This window comes from Varroa jacobsoni, unplaced genomic scaffold (genome assembly GCF_002532875.2).
Source record: "Varroa jacobsoni isolate VJ856 unplaced genomic scaffold, vjacob_1.0 scaffold_122, whole genome shotgun sequence".
Taxonomy (NCBI): Eukaryota; Metazoa; Arthropoda; class Arachnida; order Mesostigmata; family Varroidae; genus Varroa; species Varroa jacobsoni.
The window spans coordinates 62,549-80,192 of record NW_019213024.1 but is presented as its reverse complement, the minus strand read 5'-3'; the positions used below and the strand labels follow the sequence as shown (position 1 = coordinate 80,192).

General features: G+C 41.3%; 1 long non-coding RNA gene across 3 annotated transcripts in view; it reads left to right on the top strand.

The window, feature by feature from the left end:
- The first annotated feature begins 6,597 nt into the window (after nucleotides 1–6,597).
- The window catches only part of LOC111267163 (uncharacterized), a 73,344-nt gene continuing 62,297 nt past the window's right edge, over nucleotides 6,598–17,644 (top strand). For all 3 annotated transcript variants that reach the window (XR_002684458.2, XR_015313677.1, XR_002684457.2), the window contains exons 1-2: nucleotides 6,598–7,221; nucleotides 7,419–8,302. This is a non-coding gene — a long non-coding RNA (uncharacterized LOC111267163). The remainder of the gene's footprint in view (nucleotides 7,222–7,418; nucleotides 8,303–17,644) is intronic.

The following is a 17,644-nucleotide window of genomic DNA, read 5'->3' as shown; positions in this document are numbered from 1 at the left end:
TGCTTCTTATCCTTATAATCAGGTCAAGAAGATTGCGGACGCGAAACAATTTAGCTTTCTAGCTTGATCATTAATATAAATCTACGAGGTAGATATCACTCAGGCACATGTCTGATTGTTACCTCTGACTCTATCTGGCACGTCTCTCGCCGTAGCCTTGCCACGGTTGCGAGACGGTGCTGACTAACGGCTACGAGTTATCACCAAGTTAAAGACAGGGCTTATTGTGATTTGGCAAGAACGGCGGCGTTGAGAGTCGAGGGACAGATCAGAACATTGCGATGACCAATTTCATTCGTCTCGGTGCACTCAGCACTCTAATACCCATCCGAGAAGTCGGCCCCTGCTACTGCATCTCACCTGCCTATGCTGATCGCTTACAGTTTGATAATTCCAGCGGTTATGACAAAAATAGTCGACTATATCTGAGCATTCTGCTTATAATTGTAATGGATGAAGTTAGTGAACGCGGCTAAATGTTTACTATTTTGATAAATAGTCTAGGACTCAAATAGCGAATTTCCAAATCAGCCCATCCGCTATACTAGAAAACGACACACTAAATAAATCAGCCAGTCCTGAATATGCAACTCTTTGCTTCTTTGGCGCAAGGCAAAGGGAAAAAGGCAGGGCGACTGCTACAAGAGGACAGGTTTTCTTGTCGCCAGCAGCACCGTAATGACACTTGGTTTTGTTTGCAATGAATAGTTATACAGTTTAGACCACAGCCATAAAAATCAATGCAGCAGTGGCCTACTGTTGTAAGTTAAATTAATCAATGTTGGCTAGTATAAATGAATGCCATGATACAGGTGGTGCAGCCACGATTTCTCCGTGACGGCGTAGTGTTTGCCTGTTAAACTTAAGTAACACGTGGTAGTGTGGGTTCGAATCCAGGCATAGACACGTTTAGTATCGTTCTAAGGGCCAGCTGTCTGATGGATGACCGCCTCTCAGCAGTATCAAATGTAAAATTTGAAACAGTTAGCTAGCCCCCAGTTCCACGCGTCGGTGACATTTGTGTGAGGCTGTCTATTGCACAGGTTTGACACTTGACACGCCTACGGCTGAGCTTACCATTGTAATTCTGCATCATGCTGAACACAGGCAATGAGTCGAGCCGCTCACTTTTGGCATTTACCACGAACGAGAAGACAGCGGAGACGCAACATTTGTTGAAAGAAACAAAGATATCGTCGTTTGGTTTGATATGTCCGATCGAACTATGGTACTAGCATCTCTTACCATTTGCGGCTTGAACTATTTAGGCTGGACTATGTAGGAAAACCTCTAAATATGAAAACCTCGTCATGAGGGCACACAATGAGGTTGGATTCAATAAATCTCACATGGATGTAATCGCCAAGCACAAAAACGATAACAGCAATGTATATATAAGTTATCCTGCTGACACAGTCGTTGGGACCCCTACGGTTTCTGCAATAGCTTAATTATGCATGCTTCTGCCATACAAACGAGAATTTTCGGGTACGGATTCATATGGCTGGAACTCGAAAGTGCGATCGAATACCTATTTTGTCTAGACTCCTCCGGGCATTGCGGATCATAATGTTCGAATAGGTACTATTTTATAAACGAATCTATATTTTAGTTATAATCATCAAGGTACAAGTTCCGTTAAAATGAGAGGAATATAGGCAAACACAGAAGCTACATTTTCGTAGAATCCTAAATAGAATTTATTGTATCTGTGAACGGCGACTTGCAGATGATTTGCTCAGGGCTTAAAATATTATTATCCTAATTATGGCACAAAAACGCGCAAAAAAATTAGCACACGTTTGTTAGCAATGTATCATAGGAAAACCTGGCAAAATTTACACTGGGAAATTATGTACACAGAAGTCCTAAGAGCAAAACATTCAACGTAAACATGAAGAACTTATGCCTATTTAACCTACTGTCGCCTGTTATTTATATAAATTATGAATATATAGTAGGGGTCTCATTTAAGACAATAGATTATCAACACAGCTTAGGCATTATGCAGTATTATATGCCTAAGCTTTTTCCTGATTAAATTATGGTGATGCGCCAAGCATCTGTTAAATTCTTCTGCGATGAAATCCTTTGCAAAAAACAGCTGTCCTGAAAAGGATTTTCGACAAAGGAACTTTAAAATGTTTTAACAATGAACCATCGATCGATAAAAAAGAAAAATTTTTAAAAAAAACCTTGATTTTGTTTTCTGGACTCGCAGTTTTTATGCTGCTAGAAGCCATTTTCCGTATCTAATTACCGGTACTTTGTTCTATTCTAAAGTGCCGGGAAAAGTTGTCTGCTTCTCGTTCTATAAGCAAGAGTTCTATTTGCGATATCGATTTGGTGGTCCATAATATTCGTGGAGAGCTTTTTGGTAGGGTGTGTCTCGTGACGTCTTAGTTATCAGCAATTTTAAAAAGTACAAGTTTTTCAATCAAGCGCGCGTAAGGGTCTTTAAGGCATTCGAGGAACGAACATTACGTTTGGTCGTTTGTGTAAGAAATACGTTTCGTAGTTTGTAAGCTTTGTTGATCGCAAGCACAAGTAATATCTAAAAACCGACAAGAGCAACTATAGAACGTCAATAATATTGTATTTCGAAGTGTAGGCACATGTCACGGTCGAAAATTTCGGGATTACCAATCTCTAGGAAAAACCTGACACCAGCGGGGACTAATTTCAATACATTATCTTATTCTTATAGAGATTTGACGTAATTGCAACAGCTAGACCTTAGGAAGTTGACCAGAAGCCTGCAACGATGGCATCCTATTATTACATTGGTCGCCCGCTAAAGCCGCTATTGCTTAAGACACTATGCTCAACTGCAGAGAAAATAATATCTGTTATGTCTAGAATAAAAAAAAATCTGGAAAGCGACGTAAACAAAGACCTTAGAGAACATCAGAGGGCAAATATATTCGTCAAAACTTTACTGTTTCATCAATTTTTCGATAGAGAAATAAAATTACTTCAAATATAGGCCACGCAATACTGGTCAAACTCTAGATAAGTAAACTTACTAAATAGAGGAGTATAATGAATACGATTAAATAGTCTGAGAAAATGAAGCCTCTTTTAAACTGATCTCTCGTCTCACACCATGGCAGTGAGCTACATCTCTGTTGATCTAGTCTTTGTGAATCCATATTGCTCGGTATCAAAAAGATGTTGTGACGCTGTCAGAAATATTGCACGATATGGTCAGCTTTAGATACAGCTTTTTTTAGCTACTGGGTGATCATTAATGTTCCCATTTTGCGCCAGGGTTACCGTAAAAAGATATGCAAGTAAACTATTTTTATAGAATCAAGTTATTAGCATGCGAAGCGTTAGTAAGGAGAATGCACGGATTTTACAGAGAATTAGGGGATCCTATTTATTTAACGGCGAGTTCTTCGACTGTGTTTATAATTGAACATCATTAGGGATGGGTACTCGACGTTGTTCGCGATAGAAACCTTCTTTTCCTGTGGTACATCACGAGAAAAGCGCGGCCATTAAATGAAATGTTTTGACCTGAACTAGGTAGTTGACACGCATTTTTGAGTGCGGTACCGTACTACCCCGGACCAACCAGCACGACAGCACTGCTGATTCGATCTTTGAGGTTAGCAAATGACGCCGATAGTTCAACCATAAAGCCTTCCATCTTAGAAAAAATCTTTCAGAAATCTATTAATCTCAATTAATTTTTTCGAAGAAAAAGCATATAAAACCAAAAAAAAAAAAGGAAAAAAAACTCCTTTTGGCAATCATCGAAGGAATAGGAAAAGCAGTTACGAAAATGTGTTCACGTAAAAGTATAGCATAGGGTTCGCTGGAAATCAGACCAACTTGGAGTAAGCGGAGGGGTTACGATGAACTAATCAAGCTTTCACCTGTCATTGATCTGTTGATGCAGTACACTATGGCGATAGCTATCAATACAAACAGGGCAAAACGCTAAAGACAGATTTCGCAGGTACTGAATTCAAGAGAACGGTTGAATATGCTTTTAATATCATAAGCCTCATAAGCCAACCAATTCAGCCTAATTACCAGGGAAAGAAAATCTCCCTTTTTTCGACTGGTCACCACATTTATAAGCATCCGTGTTCTTTTCGACGTTAGTAAGCTGTTCTAAACGAGTGGCCACAGATAAATGAGAAATACCTCTAAAATAGTACGTTTGGCTAAATTTTTAACTCTTCCATCATGAAAATCATTTTACCCTGTAAAAATCACCCTTCACAAAAGTTCATGTTAAGGTTTCAACAAACCACCACCCGTATGAACTCACGGTGATTGCCTGAAAAACAAGCAGCTGTTATCCTCGTACTCGGACGGCTATAGCTGACGCCATCATATAGCAAAGGCAATTTTTACATTAGCAAGTTACTATTATCTAGCTTAAAAATAAAAATAATAATGAAGCGATTCGGAATATAAAGTAGCCTGATACCACTATCCAAAGGTATAGTGGCCTGAGTATCGATGCTCCAGTTTACGAGGTGCCTGACGAGAACTATTGCGTGAAGTGCACTGCAACTGAATACTGTGTATGCTTACGTCTTGAACCCGTTACCAGCATAACCACTGCCGCCCATGTAAGCTACCCGAGCAGGCTCATAAGACCTCCTCAGTGCGTTATTTCAAGAATGGCAGCTGCAATTAAGCAGGCGCAATCGTATATCATGATCTTCTTTTGTTTGTGCTGGTACAACGCAACATAATTTTAATCTCTTCCTTTTTGGCCTCCGAATGCATCGGCCGTTTGTTATATAGCATACAATGGTCGAGAGCCTTTTTTGATACGCGCGAAGAACCATTACCATTTTACAAGTTATTTAGGTAACACCTGCGAATATTGGTCAGCAGGTAGAAACGACAGTTCATTATGGTGGCTGTTTGCTTCTACCATGGTGCTTTGCCTGCGAGCGCTTCACTGCCTTACAGGACAGGAACCTTAGCCGTTCTCGAAGGTGTTCACGTCGTCGGAAAACGGCCAGTTCGAAACCTGGTAGTGTTCGTTTTCGCCGTCGCTTGGTGCGCTAATGTGCACTGGCAACCTTTTGGCCAGCATTTGTCCAATACTGAATATGTATCGTTGTGATCTAGACAAAGTCGTCTTCTTATTAATCGTTCTGTATATGTGTGTACAAATCGTCTGTATCGTATAAAGCCATGTGTTAACTAATCGTTTTCACTTCATCTGTACCTGTATCTTTCAACACCGTTTTTTCGAAGTACATGATGTAGGCTAGCAGAGCTCGAATAATTGGAATATGCAAGACTTCTTTCAAAAAAGTTACATTGCTTTTTCAGTTACGTTCAACTTGCTTATAAAGTAAAGCTAAGGTTGACTCATAGACTATTATCCGATGAATTTGTAAGCGGAAGCTTTGTTCCCTTCCTGTCTTTGGTCAGCGAGCAGGTGTCTTCAGCCTTTTACATTATCGACTTTTAATGGGCATGCACGTAAACCCCACAATATACCGGCATTCAGTAAGCTCTGTTACACGTATAATACGCTCAAGCTAGTGGTAGCTGGACAAGATGAACCTATATAATGTCTGCTCTAGCTTCGTTTAATACAAACAATCCACGATCGGTATAGCAGTGTTAGCAAAAACTGTTTTATCCGTTAATATCAACGATCGCTTTTTTTTTTATTTATTACTTTGCACACTTGATAAGTCAGCAAGAAGCTTATATTTAATCCGTCAATGTATCTACACAATTAATGCTTTGAAAACGGAAACCGTTTCTGAAACGTAGTTCAAAGACGACCACTGCTCTTTTGCATATTTATCAATATGTAACTAGACTGAATCGCAGTTACGAGATTGTAGTTACAGAAACAGTTCCGTGTGAGAATCGACCTTTTGATTAGCAACGGTTACGATCACAGGCAACTAGCGATGATAGGTGTTGCACCCAGCAAAGGGTTTCATGGTTACCACTGATCTACTACAATTTCAAATATATATATATGGAATCTAGAAGACGGAGCATATCGTATTCTCCTATTATGTCTTCTTCTATTGCTGGTACTTCTTACTGCCCTATGCTCACCCGAATCGTCTGCACGTAACTTGAACCTGTTGTGAAAATTTGCTGGAAGTCGATGTAATGCTTTAGCTAGCGTCTATGCTTATACAAGATGGAAATCTTATTGGAAGAAAACCTTGTTGGACTTATGGGACTCCCTCTCGCGCATAGCATCACCTCGCTTAGAGAGCTATCAACATCGGCTCGCCTACCAACTTATGCATCTATCAAACGGACGCCAACGTACAGGTCAATTCAAGTTCCTGGCAATACTGTAGAAGACGACAGCCTACTATTTTCAGTAAAAGTTCGTTCGATTGGCTCCGACTGAAACAAATGAGAAGACAGCAGGCAAGACACAGAATTAATTTTTCTCACTCCCTTCGCTTTACGCCACCGTTGTATCTCTGTGTGACTTTTCTTTTTCTATTAATCAATTCGCCCTTGGCCCCTCCTCTGAGAGATGCAAATATTTCCGCCACAGAACCACCCGTTGTCGTTGATACTCTCAACGTTGTCATTGCCGTTCTCGTCGTAGCCATCACTACTTACTTACTTACCGTTACCGCACTGGCCCCATTTTTGCTTGCTCCTGGTTTACTTCTTCTAGCTGCAGCCGTACGAATCATAGGCCTAGTCTATTTTTTTTATCTATTTACCTGCGCGTTTTCCTTCGTTCATATGAGGGTTCAATTCAGAGGGGGAGAAAGATTCGCACTTCCCCTCCACATTCAGTCCTCTCGACCCGTTGAGAACTTCACAGTTGCTGCCACCATTACCATTACTGTCGTATAAGTTGCCGCCGTCGTCGTCTACAGTCACGTACATCACGCTATTCATGCATGCAATATTAATTTACTGCATACCATTACAACATTACAATTACAATACCGTTACTGCAGAGCCAAAGGATCGTATGCTACTTGTCCTGTTCGACGTATCCTGTGTCCGGACGCCCTAGTTTGTCTATAGTTTGCCACTGTTTATCGGTTCGCTGCTGCCGATCGCTCGATATTCCGGCTCTGAAAGGCCGTCGAGTAATCTGCCGCCCATCCGTTCGCCAGCTTTGTGGACGCTAAAACACTCGCAAGGACACTAAATGGGACGCTATGGAGGAAGCGAAACGGCGGAATCACCGGGAAAAGGTGTATGTGTGCGTGCGTATGAGAAAGAGCGCGGAAAGAGGTAAGGCAGAGTGTAGGAAATTAGTGACGAGTGATTTTTCTATAGAGGAATTGTACCACAACAACGACTACCAAGGCTGCGAGTACTTGTATTTATAGTAGCGCTGTTAATCTGTATACGGGTCAATTGATCTTTTTCGTCTAGAATCTTCTTCTATTCTCCGATTATTTTTCATTCTCTCCACTGCGTCTCTTCAGGTCCTCCAACGGCAGCATGACGTTTATCAGTATCAATACCTTCTGTCCATTTCTGCTGAAGGAAAACGAGATGGTAGACGCAATACCGCGACAACCCGTCGAAGACAGCGGAATGTCCTGTTCTCAAACTGCTTCGTTCAGTTTTCGTCAGTAGCAGCAAAAACACACCGTCGACATTGCTGAGGATAGAATTATTGTATTAGCAACGCTGATGATGGCCGTGATGATGGTGCTGCTACGCCTACCTAGCGATACGACGCTTCGTCGTCAAGACGTCTGCTGTCGTTGTTCTTGCTATAGTAGTAATAGTAACGTCGTAGTTGTAGTACGTTCATTCATATAGCAGTTGAATGCGATGGACCTTGGTGAGTCAATGAATCTCGTAATAGCAGCACTACGCCGACTGCTATCTTTGTCCGTGCAATGGCAGTGGCTGTTTACCGGTTCTTCTGCTTGTCTGTCCGGCGGTCAGGTGCGCGGGTGACTGTGTGGATAGCGCACGTTCACGTTCTTATGCACATTACTACGCTTGTGCACTATTCTACTGATGCGAGTACGACACCTATGCACGTAAACGCACATTCTCATAGAGGCCCATAAACACGAGCAAACGTATCTACACGCAGACGTACTCGTACATACCCATAAACACTACATATATACACAAGTGCACATAAATACTTTGAACGACTAATGATAGCAGGAGTGTAAACTGGTTTAATAATCATTACCGGCAACAACGACGACGATGATGACCATGACGCACTACAACTAACGTGACGTGAAAAAAAGGCGTATAGAGGAAACAGTGGAAGCAATTGTTGTTTCTGTTGACGGTGACGAGATCTTATTGAGAACGACGCTAGTGAAAGCCAGTAAAATTCGTAAGTATCAACGTCAGCGTTTACCAAAGCCAGACGACGGTAAAAGCGAGCGCTGATCGTCATTCTCGTTGTGGTTTTCTCGTGTCTCCCAAGTATGTGGGTCTCTTTTTTATTTATTACGGCTTTTCTATAATCACGTGATTTACAAATATTACTCTGATACGCATATTCCTTGACACCCCTGTTGGAAAGCAGCTTTACGCTTATGTTGCGTAATTATGCTTCATCAGTGTATTGATCAATAAATTTACTCGAAGAACTTACGAAGTAGCAGACGGACCCTTTTTTTTGATACTTATGCTTCTTCAAACTCAGGCATTTTGGGCACAGTATGGGAGCTGGTAACTGACAAATTCTGAGTGTATAAATCGTTCTATGAAACCAGTTGAAGAAAAGGAATGGTACAATATGCGATACCAATCGGCAATATCAGCGGGTGACTAAATACACTTGAATAAAATGACTGTGTAATTATAATTAGTAGAAGATGCTGCTCCCTAATCAACAACGTAAACTCGATCAGAAAGAGAGTTAAAATAAGTACAGACCTTTTTTTTACTCTTTAGACGGACATCGTATTCACTTCGATCTCACCAGGTACGATTCGTTACATTCTATTTACCCGACTTCGGCCAGCAATTAGTAACAAAAACCTAACAAATATAAACAATTAATTTTGTAAAAATGACAAAATTCGAAATAACTCAATGTGCGATCCTAGACCATTTTGATAGTCGAAATGTTTTAACCCTGGCGTTTTTATGGGGGTCGACAACAAACGCCGCCACGGTACCCTTAATTATCCCTACGTAGCTAATTAGTAGTATTTCAAGCACCAAAAACATATTTTTACGCTTTTTCCAATTCACTTGTAAAAGTGCTCAGTAAGTTGAGGCAGGTTCTCGACGCGCCCTAATCCGGATGGATATTTCGATCGGTACCGAAAATCCGCGCAAGAGCTGACTAGAAAATTAGAAAGGAGGGCCTCTAAGTAGACTGACTATTAGTCAGAAGCAGATACATACTCTAGTCAAAGGTAATCATTGCGCTTAGATATTTCCATGATAATTCCGTTCCCCGGCGACTCGATATGGGCGGCAGTAGCCATTTGCCTGCTGTTGGTAAGGCAAAGTCAAGGACACAATACCGAGATTGGAATAGACAGAAAGCATGTTGATGTACAAAAACACAGATGCACACGTCATAGACGGAAGGGGCTCGCCAAAATAGATGACATAGAAAGCTTATCGTATGTCCCACAATAAACTTTATATGTATGTATATATACATTACTAGCTGCTTGTAGCAATGATACTTTTCGACGCGCAATTCATATCAAAGCTATTCAAATTTGGCCCAATTATTTATTAAACTCAAAGTCTTAATAGGCTTTCCTTTATATACGAAGACCAAATTATTACTTTTACTATATCAGCCGCGGCAAGGCTGCGTAATCTATGTAAGTTACACACGAACCCGTCCTACCGTATTCGCTACCAAATGGCGCGCATAATTGAGAATCGGCCAAATATATACAGCCCTCTGCCATCATGAACGCTCACATATCGATAGCAAAAGAACAGCGCCAACGAAAAGAAAGCACTTGCGACAATTTGTGGAACGTTTAGGCGAAATCTGTGCACGGAACAGTCGTTCGCGTGTTCGCACACATACAGGCACGAGCAAATGTGCCACAATCGGCGCTGGCCGGTACAGCAAGACAAGAGGGCCTGAACCAACATTGGACCAGAATCAAAAGGAAACATTAGGCCAAGACTTAGATGGATAAAAATGATCGCTATCGTCGTGATGGTGGTGCCAGCAGTCTTGAAGCACCGGGGTTGCCAATTTTGCATCAGTGATTAAACCAAATCTTTCATTAATTCAGATTGTTGATCTGGTTGACGTCGTTACTGGTCACACTGTTGTTGTATGATGACGAAGTGTGTGGGGGTTAGGCCTTGTCAATCGCCGCGGACATGACAGCTCAGTAAATTGTGCTACTGCTACTCCATTAATGGCCAGAAGAATGTCGACCATAATATCAGCTGGCCGCAACGATACATGGCGGAAGCAGCTTCAAAGATCAATACTAAATATTATCATACTACACTTATATTTGTCTCTTTCTGATCTCTTTGTTTTCTTTTGTTGTTCTAGAAATGGTGAAAAATTAGATATGATACTGAACGAACACGACTGTTAATGCTTTACTGGCTATCTTATAACTGCTGGGACGTCCCAGACCCTACAATGCCTATAGGTAAGATTGAACAACTCGTAGGCCCGTAGTAGATTCGTCCGGAAAAGGATACCTAATTAAGAATACGTTCTTAATTCTTACCTTGTTCTAGTTTTTAAACTTGAAAATCTTAGCTCTAAAGTTTATTTGTTCGCATCTTCACTCCTATCTATCGGTTATTGAGAAAAGACTAATCGATGCGGGGCCGAACACGCCTACGTACTTATGACTTACACAACTTTTTTGCTAAAAAAACAGCGACTTAGTTTGAATGCCAATCGTAGAAAAGAAATATTGGGCTTAAATTAATCCTACATTGCATTGGAAGAAACAGCTGGGATCGCTGGATTTCCCTACGTCTATTGAAGCCTGCAGTAAAGCTATAACATCGCGTCCTTTAGCCAACCATATCCATTTCAACTACATCTATTCATGATACAGTGAAAAATACGTTTTAGAATGGAAATTTTGTCTTAAGCCGTATGCCAGAATGAAAAGGTGTTGAGTACGCTCGATACGAGACTATTCAAACCCACAGTTTTCCGGTCTAATTATGCAGATTGCTCAGTCTATTATTGGATGACAATCTGTACTCGTTTTTTGTTTTTTTTTTGCCATGTCCACATTTTCATTAGTCTTATATATTTGGCTCTATTAAATGAAAAGAAAATTTAAGGATAACGAAGAGGGATTATGCTTCTTAAAAGGAATAAGCCACGAAAGCGATACGGCCATGGCAGCGTAGTTGCCGTAGTCGTCAGCGTCAACCCGCACTGACAGCCTTTGCTCAGAATTGCCAACAACAGTTCCCTTGACACTGACAACTGGCAAGTGTTTACATTCGGCCCTGTCGCCGAAGAGATACCATACACACAGACCTCTTCGCGTAGCAACTAGCCGTACGATCAAACCTGTGATTGAGCCGTATCCGCCGAAAACCCGCCGACGTTTGCGAGTTCCTGTTCGACCACACGCACCGGCACTTTGGCGATTGGGCTGGTCAGCGTCGCTCCCAACAACATGTCGATTAGTGGCTTGATACCAAGGAATCTGAATGGAAAGGAGAAAATCGTTTGCAGATGTTTTGGCGGTCATACGGCGGCTCAAGGAGCACAAAGCTGTCACCGCCATTTTGATTTCTTCTGGGAATTTTTTGTCGTTGTCATTTGAATGGTCGCAGGCCCGTAGATGCGGACCATAATTGTTATTTCCCAACAAAATGACTAGACAGACGAACACGAAGGTGTATTCTTTTCGTCGATATATTCTCCCATAAGAACGGAGTTTATCAAAACGTTCTTTAAGACCATTATTAGTTGACTAGTTGACAAGAGCCTTTTTGGGAACTTGTAAAGACCTTGGACAGACATTTTCAAAACATGTGAGCGCAAGTATGTAGGACTGTAAAAAAAAATATACTTCCGCTAGTAATTTGTGGAAGAAATTATAATCAGCATTCACCGTGGCACATTGCGCATCTGCCCTAATTTATTGCGAGACTGTTAGAGGAGACTTACCTGAATTTTTACAAAACGTGTTAAAATAATTGAATCATGCGCACATTTTAACACTTTCAATGATATATTGTGAGCGCGTAATTGGATTGATTTGGTTGGACAAGTAAAATGATAAGGACTTCACTCGGCTAAGTCTATATGAGATTTATCTAATCGATATAATAATTGATGGTCGACGTTCTTCTCTGTTTTCGTCCGTACAGGCAATTCAGCCTGTTAAGGGTTTAGCGTTCTGCGATGGTGTTTGGACTATTTCGAATTCAAATTTAGCCTAATATGGCGTCCTAGGAATACAAGAAGTTTCAGAGCTTCATAATCATAAACTTCGAATGTTCGCGAGCTAAGTATAATAAGCCCATTGCACCTACTGTTATTGAATAACGTTCATGATGTCGTAAATTCGTTGAAGCCACAAGCGCAATGAAGAAATTTCGTTTACCCCTTATTTTATAAAATGAAGCCTAATAGGATTCGGAACCAAAATGCACGGACTGTTCCTACTTTTACGCCCCAGTTGTTATTGCTGCTGTCCAGAGCGCTGCATACGCTTCATGTTACATATATATATATATATTATATCAGTGTGCTACGTGCACGTGCGCGTATGTGTGGATAGCACGTGCTCATCGGATTATGCATAACTCATTTCAGTGGCCTTTCCCAGTTTAATACTCGTTTGATTGTACTTCCGTTCCTTTGTATTTGTGATAGATGAACCGACTCTGTTATATGCATCCCCGTTCCCTTTGTACGTATTTACAAACAGAGCACACATTTAACGCTAGTTAGGATACTTATTTTCTACATCAGTGTTTGGATCTTTCTCACTCTGCCTTTGTATCCTTTTATGTCTATTGTTACGTCGTGAAATACGCATAGAGAACGAACGTGCGCAACGTACCTATCTACCTGGATACTTACAGCACGCTCCCTGCATGCGGCTATAACAAATAAGCTGGCTTATCCATTGTCTGCTTGCCGCTATTCGGAGGTCATATGTACAGAAAATTCGGTAGCTTAGCCACAACAACAATAACCCTAATCCCGCATCCTGCGTATGTTTCTTCCCCGCGGCTTTCCTTCCAATGGTCGCCAGACTCTGTCCTTAAGGCAATACTCAGCAGCTCCCCTTGCTTGCCCCCAAACCGCACTTGCCCTGCCGCTATCAAAACAAAATCGTGATGGACAGCCCAATATTGATTCACGATTGCTTATGGATCCTATACAACACTGTATTTAGTATGTTCGAGTATGTATGCGTTAGTATTGCTCCTTGCTGACATTCAGCTGTACACTAGATGACAGAAATAAAGTCCGTTTGTTGTATATATACGACACCAATAACAGTAGCAGCGATGACGCCAATAAAAGAATTAAAATAGCTGGAGTCGTTTGCTCATATTTCTGCTGCCCTTGGTCGTGTCGCTGCCGTCGTTGCCAGTGGCCGCTACGTATTTTGCAAGGATTAACGAAGTAGTTAGAGCTAAATCGGCGCCGAGCTGGGCAGCTACACTAGCAGCAGAATCGTCGTTACGGGACCTACCGTCGTCTGCAATTGATCGACAAGCTACAACAACAATGTCAATGAGGGCTATTGAGAAATGCAACACCGGGGTTGTCACAGCATTGCGACTCGGTGCAGAACGTCGCGCGATGGATTGATCCACGAAGGCCGAGGCAAGGCCGGTTCAATGTTTGTTCCCAGCTAGCTCAAGTCCGTTCGAACTGTTGCTATTATTACAATTACTACTACAGCTTCGGTTTATCTTGAGTATTATTTCATCTGCTTGCCACTGAATTAACGAAAGTGGCCGGTGATCGAGCACGAAAAAAAGTTGGGAGAAAAGGTTAGAGATGAAAAATACGTAGTAAGCAGAAATAGGATTTTTGTCCATCGGATTTGCGGGCTTGAAAATTAGCTCTAGCGGATTAGGACAAAAATATTATTGGAATAGACAAGCAAACGTTTGAGTTATTCAAACAGAGGCGAAAACATTTTTTAGCGGTCTCTAACGACTCACATCATCAGCTGTATTTGATTTTGGTTCTGGTCCATAAAAAGGCAAAAACGCATAGTAAGGCTACTAATTTTTAGACAGGTAATTTTTTTTTTACAAAAAAAAAAATTCACTTCTTTATTACAGACTGTACAAGATTATCAAAAACTACCTTAAAACCTTTGACAGGTTCTTGCGACCTGAAAGGTATAAAGCAAGAGGTCTAAATTACTTTTGCAGAAGGGCTACACCTCTCCATGTAGATAAAGTGCAACGCAAGCTATGCGCTTAATTATTGAAGCTCAGCTCTTGCTAAGGGTGGACCTTTTATAGGGCGAGTTTCGCTGGCCATTCTTCCCGCTCGATACTTTATGCCTCGGTAAAATATCAATAGAGTCCTTTGTACGAAGCGATAACGTGCGATCTTATAACTCCGCAGGTCAAATGAATGATTGTGACTTCTATGGAGCTGCGTTCAAGGAAATAGCAGTTATTGTGATAATAGGATATAGCGTAACCGTAATTCCTGATGATGATAGCACATTAGCCATGCATACTCTGCGGTATTGTTGCATGGCACCGACGCTGCGTATCGAATACGTGATAATACTAACTCTAATGGATCGTCACCGTAGGCTGCTGACTTTCTCAAGACTGTATTTGTTCTCTGTAAAAAAAGAGAAAAAATTATCTCTTCGCTGTAAGACATCTTGGCTAGCTACGTTTTTCTTTAACAGAGTAGCAAGGATTTTCTTAAAAGCTAACTAACTATAATAGGTCAGATAGAAGGGAGATTCGCCGCTGTTCTTTAATCTTACTGATGATTATATTCATGTGTATGTCTTTGTGGTATTATATACTTTGCAAAAAACATTTAAAAGCCTGTATTATTTAGAAGATTTGGGTCTCTTTGCGAATTTGGATTGCACTCTCGGACATGCTTCGTTTGACGTTCCTCTAATGTAGCCTTATTGATTTATGGGGAAAATAGATCACGTGGAATTAGTTAGTTTCTATTACATCTATTAAATACGACAAACGCGGGAAACTTCTGCTGTACACCTGAGGATCGTGTTCATTTAATTCAAGAATAATACCGACATATCGTATGTATTGAATATACCCTAACCGGCGACCTAACCTGTCTCGGTTGTTGAGTTCGACGCCCGGCACTGCCCTCAATTGTTACTTTGAAAGACCGATTTCATGTGTGCAGTTTCGAGCCCGCACGTCACTTGCGGACACGTTACCATTGCGGTTGCGGAAATCGGGTCGACCTTTGTTGAGAAGCCTATCGATGATACTGCTTTTAATATCAATAGTAATGTTGATATTCTTTCAAGTGTAACACATAGCTGTTATGATTGTCATTGTTCGAAGAAAGGCGGCATTCATCATCCTTCAGATAGGCTTTCGATGGCTGGCGTAGTAGTCCCGAAGGTAGGGCCTTGGATATTTAGCAGTGAAGCATTGGCTTCGATCCTAAGCTGAGAGCCACTGATATATTATTTCAGTCGTAGATTTCAACACAGTCTGCAGTTACCTTTGTCGAATGTGGATGATAACGTACTCTCTGTGCTTAGTGTTTTCGGAATGACGCCCCCCACGCAACGGGCACTAAATTTTTACCATTTAAATTTTTAATGCTAAAGGATTTCAGCTTATGCAAAATGAAACAAATTTCATTGACCTTTCCCTTCAATGTAACCTCCACCGCCGATGGCTAAATTGTTCTCGTTTCCAAACGGATACCGAAGAAATGTTCGTATGGTGCCGCGAGAGCGGTTGGTAGGCCGAAAAGGCAGACAGAACGTTCATCTCAGAAAGCAGAAGGTTCGTTTTTTTTGTTTTTGTTAATTACAGTTACCTTGTTTACTAATATAGGCACACATTAGTGGTGTATATTTGAGCTGAGTTTTTTCCTATTGACCTGGCTAAATGCAATTCATCTATATAATTAACAAAAGTGGGACAAGCGCTCACGATTGTCCTGATCTAGGTAATATGGGTTTTCAAAGTTTATTTTCTTAAGAGCTCTCTTTTAAAACACTCAAAACAGCAACAATCAATCAATCTGTTGGAAACACCTCATACCGTACCAATATATGATCATTTATATTAAACTAAGGAATTTAGAAGGGTATATAGCATTTTATAAACAGTTCGTTTGCGTGTTAATCACTGTGATTCAGCATATCGGCGCGTGTGGCCTTCGCTTTAAAGAAGTCAATAATTATAAAATACGCCCCCACCTCCGGCATTGATGTAGGCACTGTTACAACCTCTGTATTAGATTTGTCTGCCTGCTAATGGTTAACGATGGAGAGCTAACGATAAGGTATCTAACATAATGGTAGGGCTGTAGGGACCGCGCCTGGTTGCATCAAGACAGAGGCCGCTTCCACTACCAACTGGCCAATGGTGACGCAACGCCACTATCTATCTGCGGCGGCGGTAGTTGGCAGAAACGAGCGACCCAACGATAATAGCAATAACCGAATTAGACAGGTCGGTTCAGGCCTGATCCTTGCCATAGGTCTGGTTCCTGTGTTCGCTTGGGAATTGTCGCTTTAGCGCTCCGTCAGCGACTACCGAGCGGAAAAGAGGCAAAGACCAAAAGATCTAGCGTCTGTGCGGAGGACAAGCGTGCGACAGGTCGGTAAGAAGCGTATCGCTAGCTCGGTAGATGAGCAAATTGTATTTTGGTCTAAACATCGTCTTTCGAAAGGAGTGACAAGCACAGCATATTATACCACTGTTAGGGGGGAAAAACTACGGGTACGTTAACAGTTTTTTGAAGGAGGGATTACGTTTGGTATCAACATCGATGCTGATGGCGAAAAAGACGAGTCGCTGCTAGGAGATGACCAACGCATCATCAGAGATTTGCCGCTACTCAACGATGGCCGCACAGGTCTGCATGTCGGTACCTATGCGCCAGCGTCCGTAACTTTAATCCCGTTCGCTTAACGTAATGCTAACGAAGAAAATTATAAACAGGTGCACAGGCGACACTCGTTCATTCGAGCCGGAACTTGTTTTTATCAAAGACGTCGTATTTAATTTTCTTGGCAGAAAAGAAAGAATGATTTATCGTTATGTTAATTTCATAAGCTTTCGATTAAGAAAGTTGTTTGTTGACACACTTATGCACAAACCATGTGCGATATAGTTCAGTATTACGGAAACGTTATGAAAACGTAAAATCATCAATCTACTGTGTGAGCGACCTTCCGAAACTCTTGTAAGCTTTCGTTAACGTTTAGATTTATTCCATGTCAGTATCGATACATACTTGACGTCTGTTAGGCCAGTCACAAAAATGGTTCCCGGTCTGTTTGTGAGTATGCCACTATGTTAGGTTGTTTCAGAAAAAAAAAAAATCAATGGGATCGCCCTCAGCACCATTTATATGGCCGATTATTCGTAGGACAAATTATTATCAGATTCCACTTGGGATACATTTTGAACTATTGCACGCGAGAACTTTTGACAGTATAGTGCTTCAAGTTTTTTGTCGGACAATTACAGCGACGCGACTCTCATATACGATACAATTGATTTTCCCATATCTGAATAGCGAAAA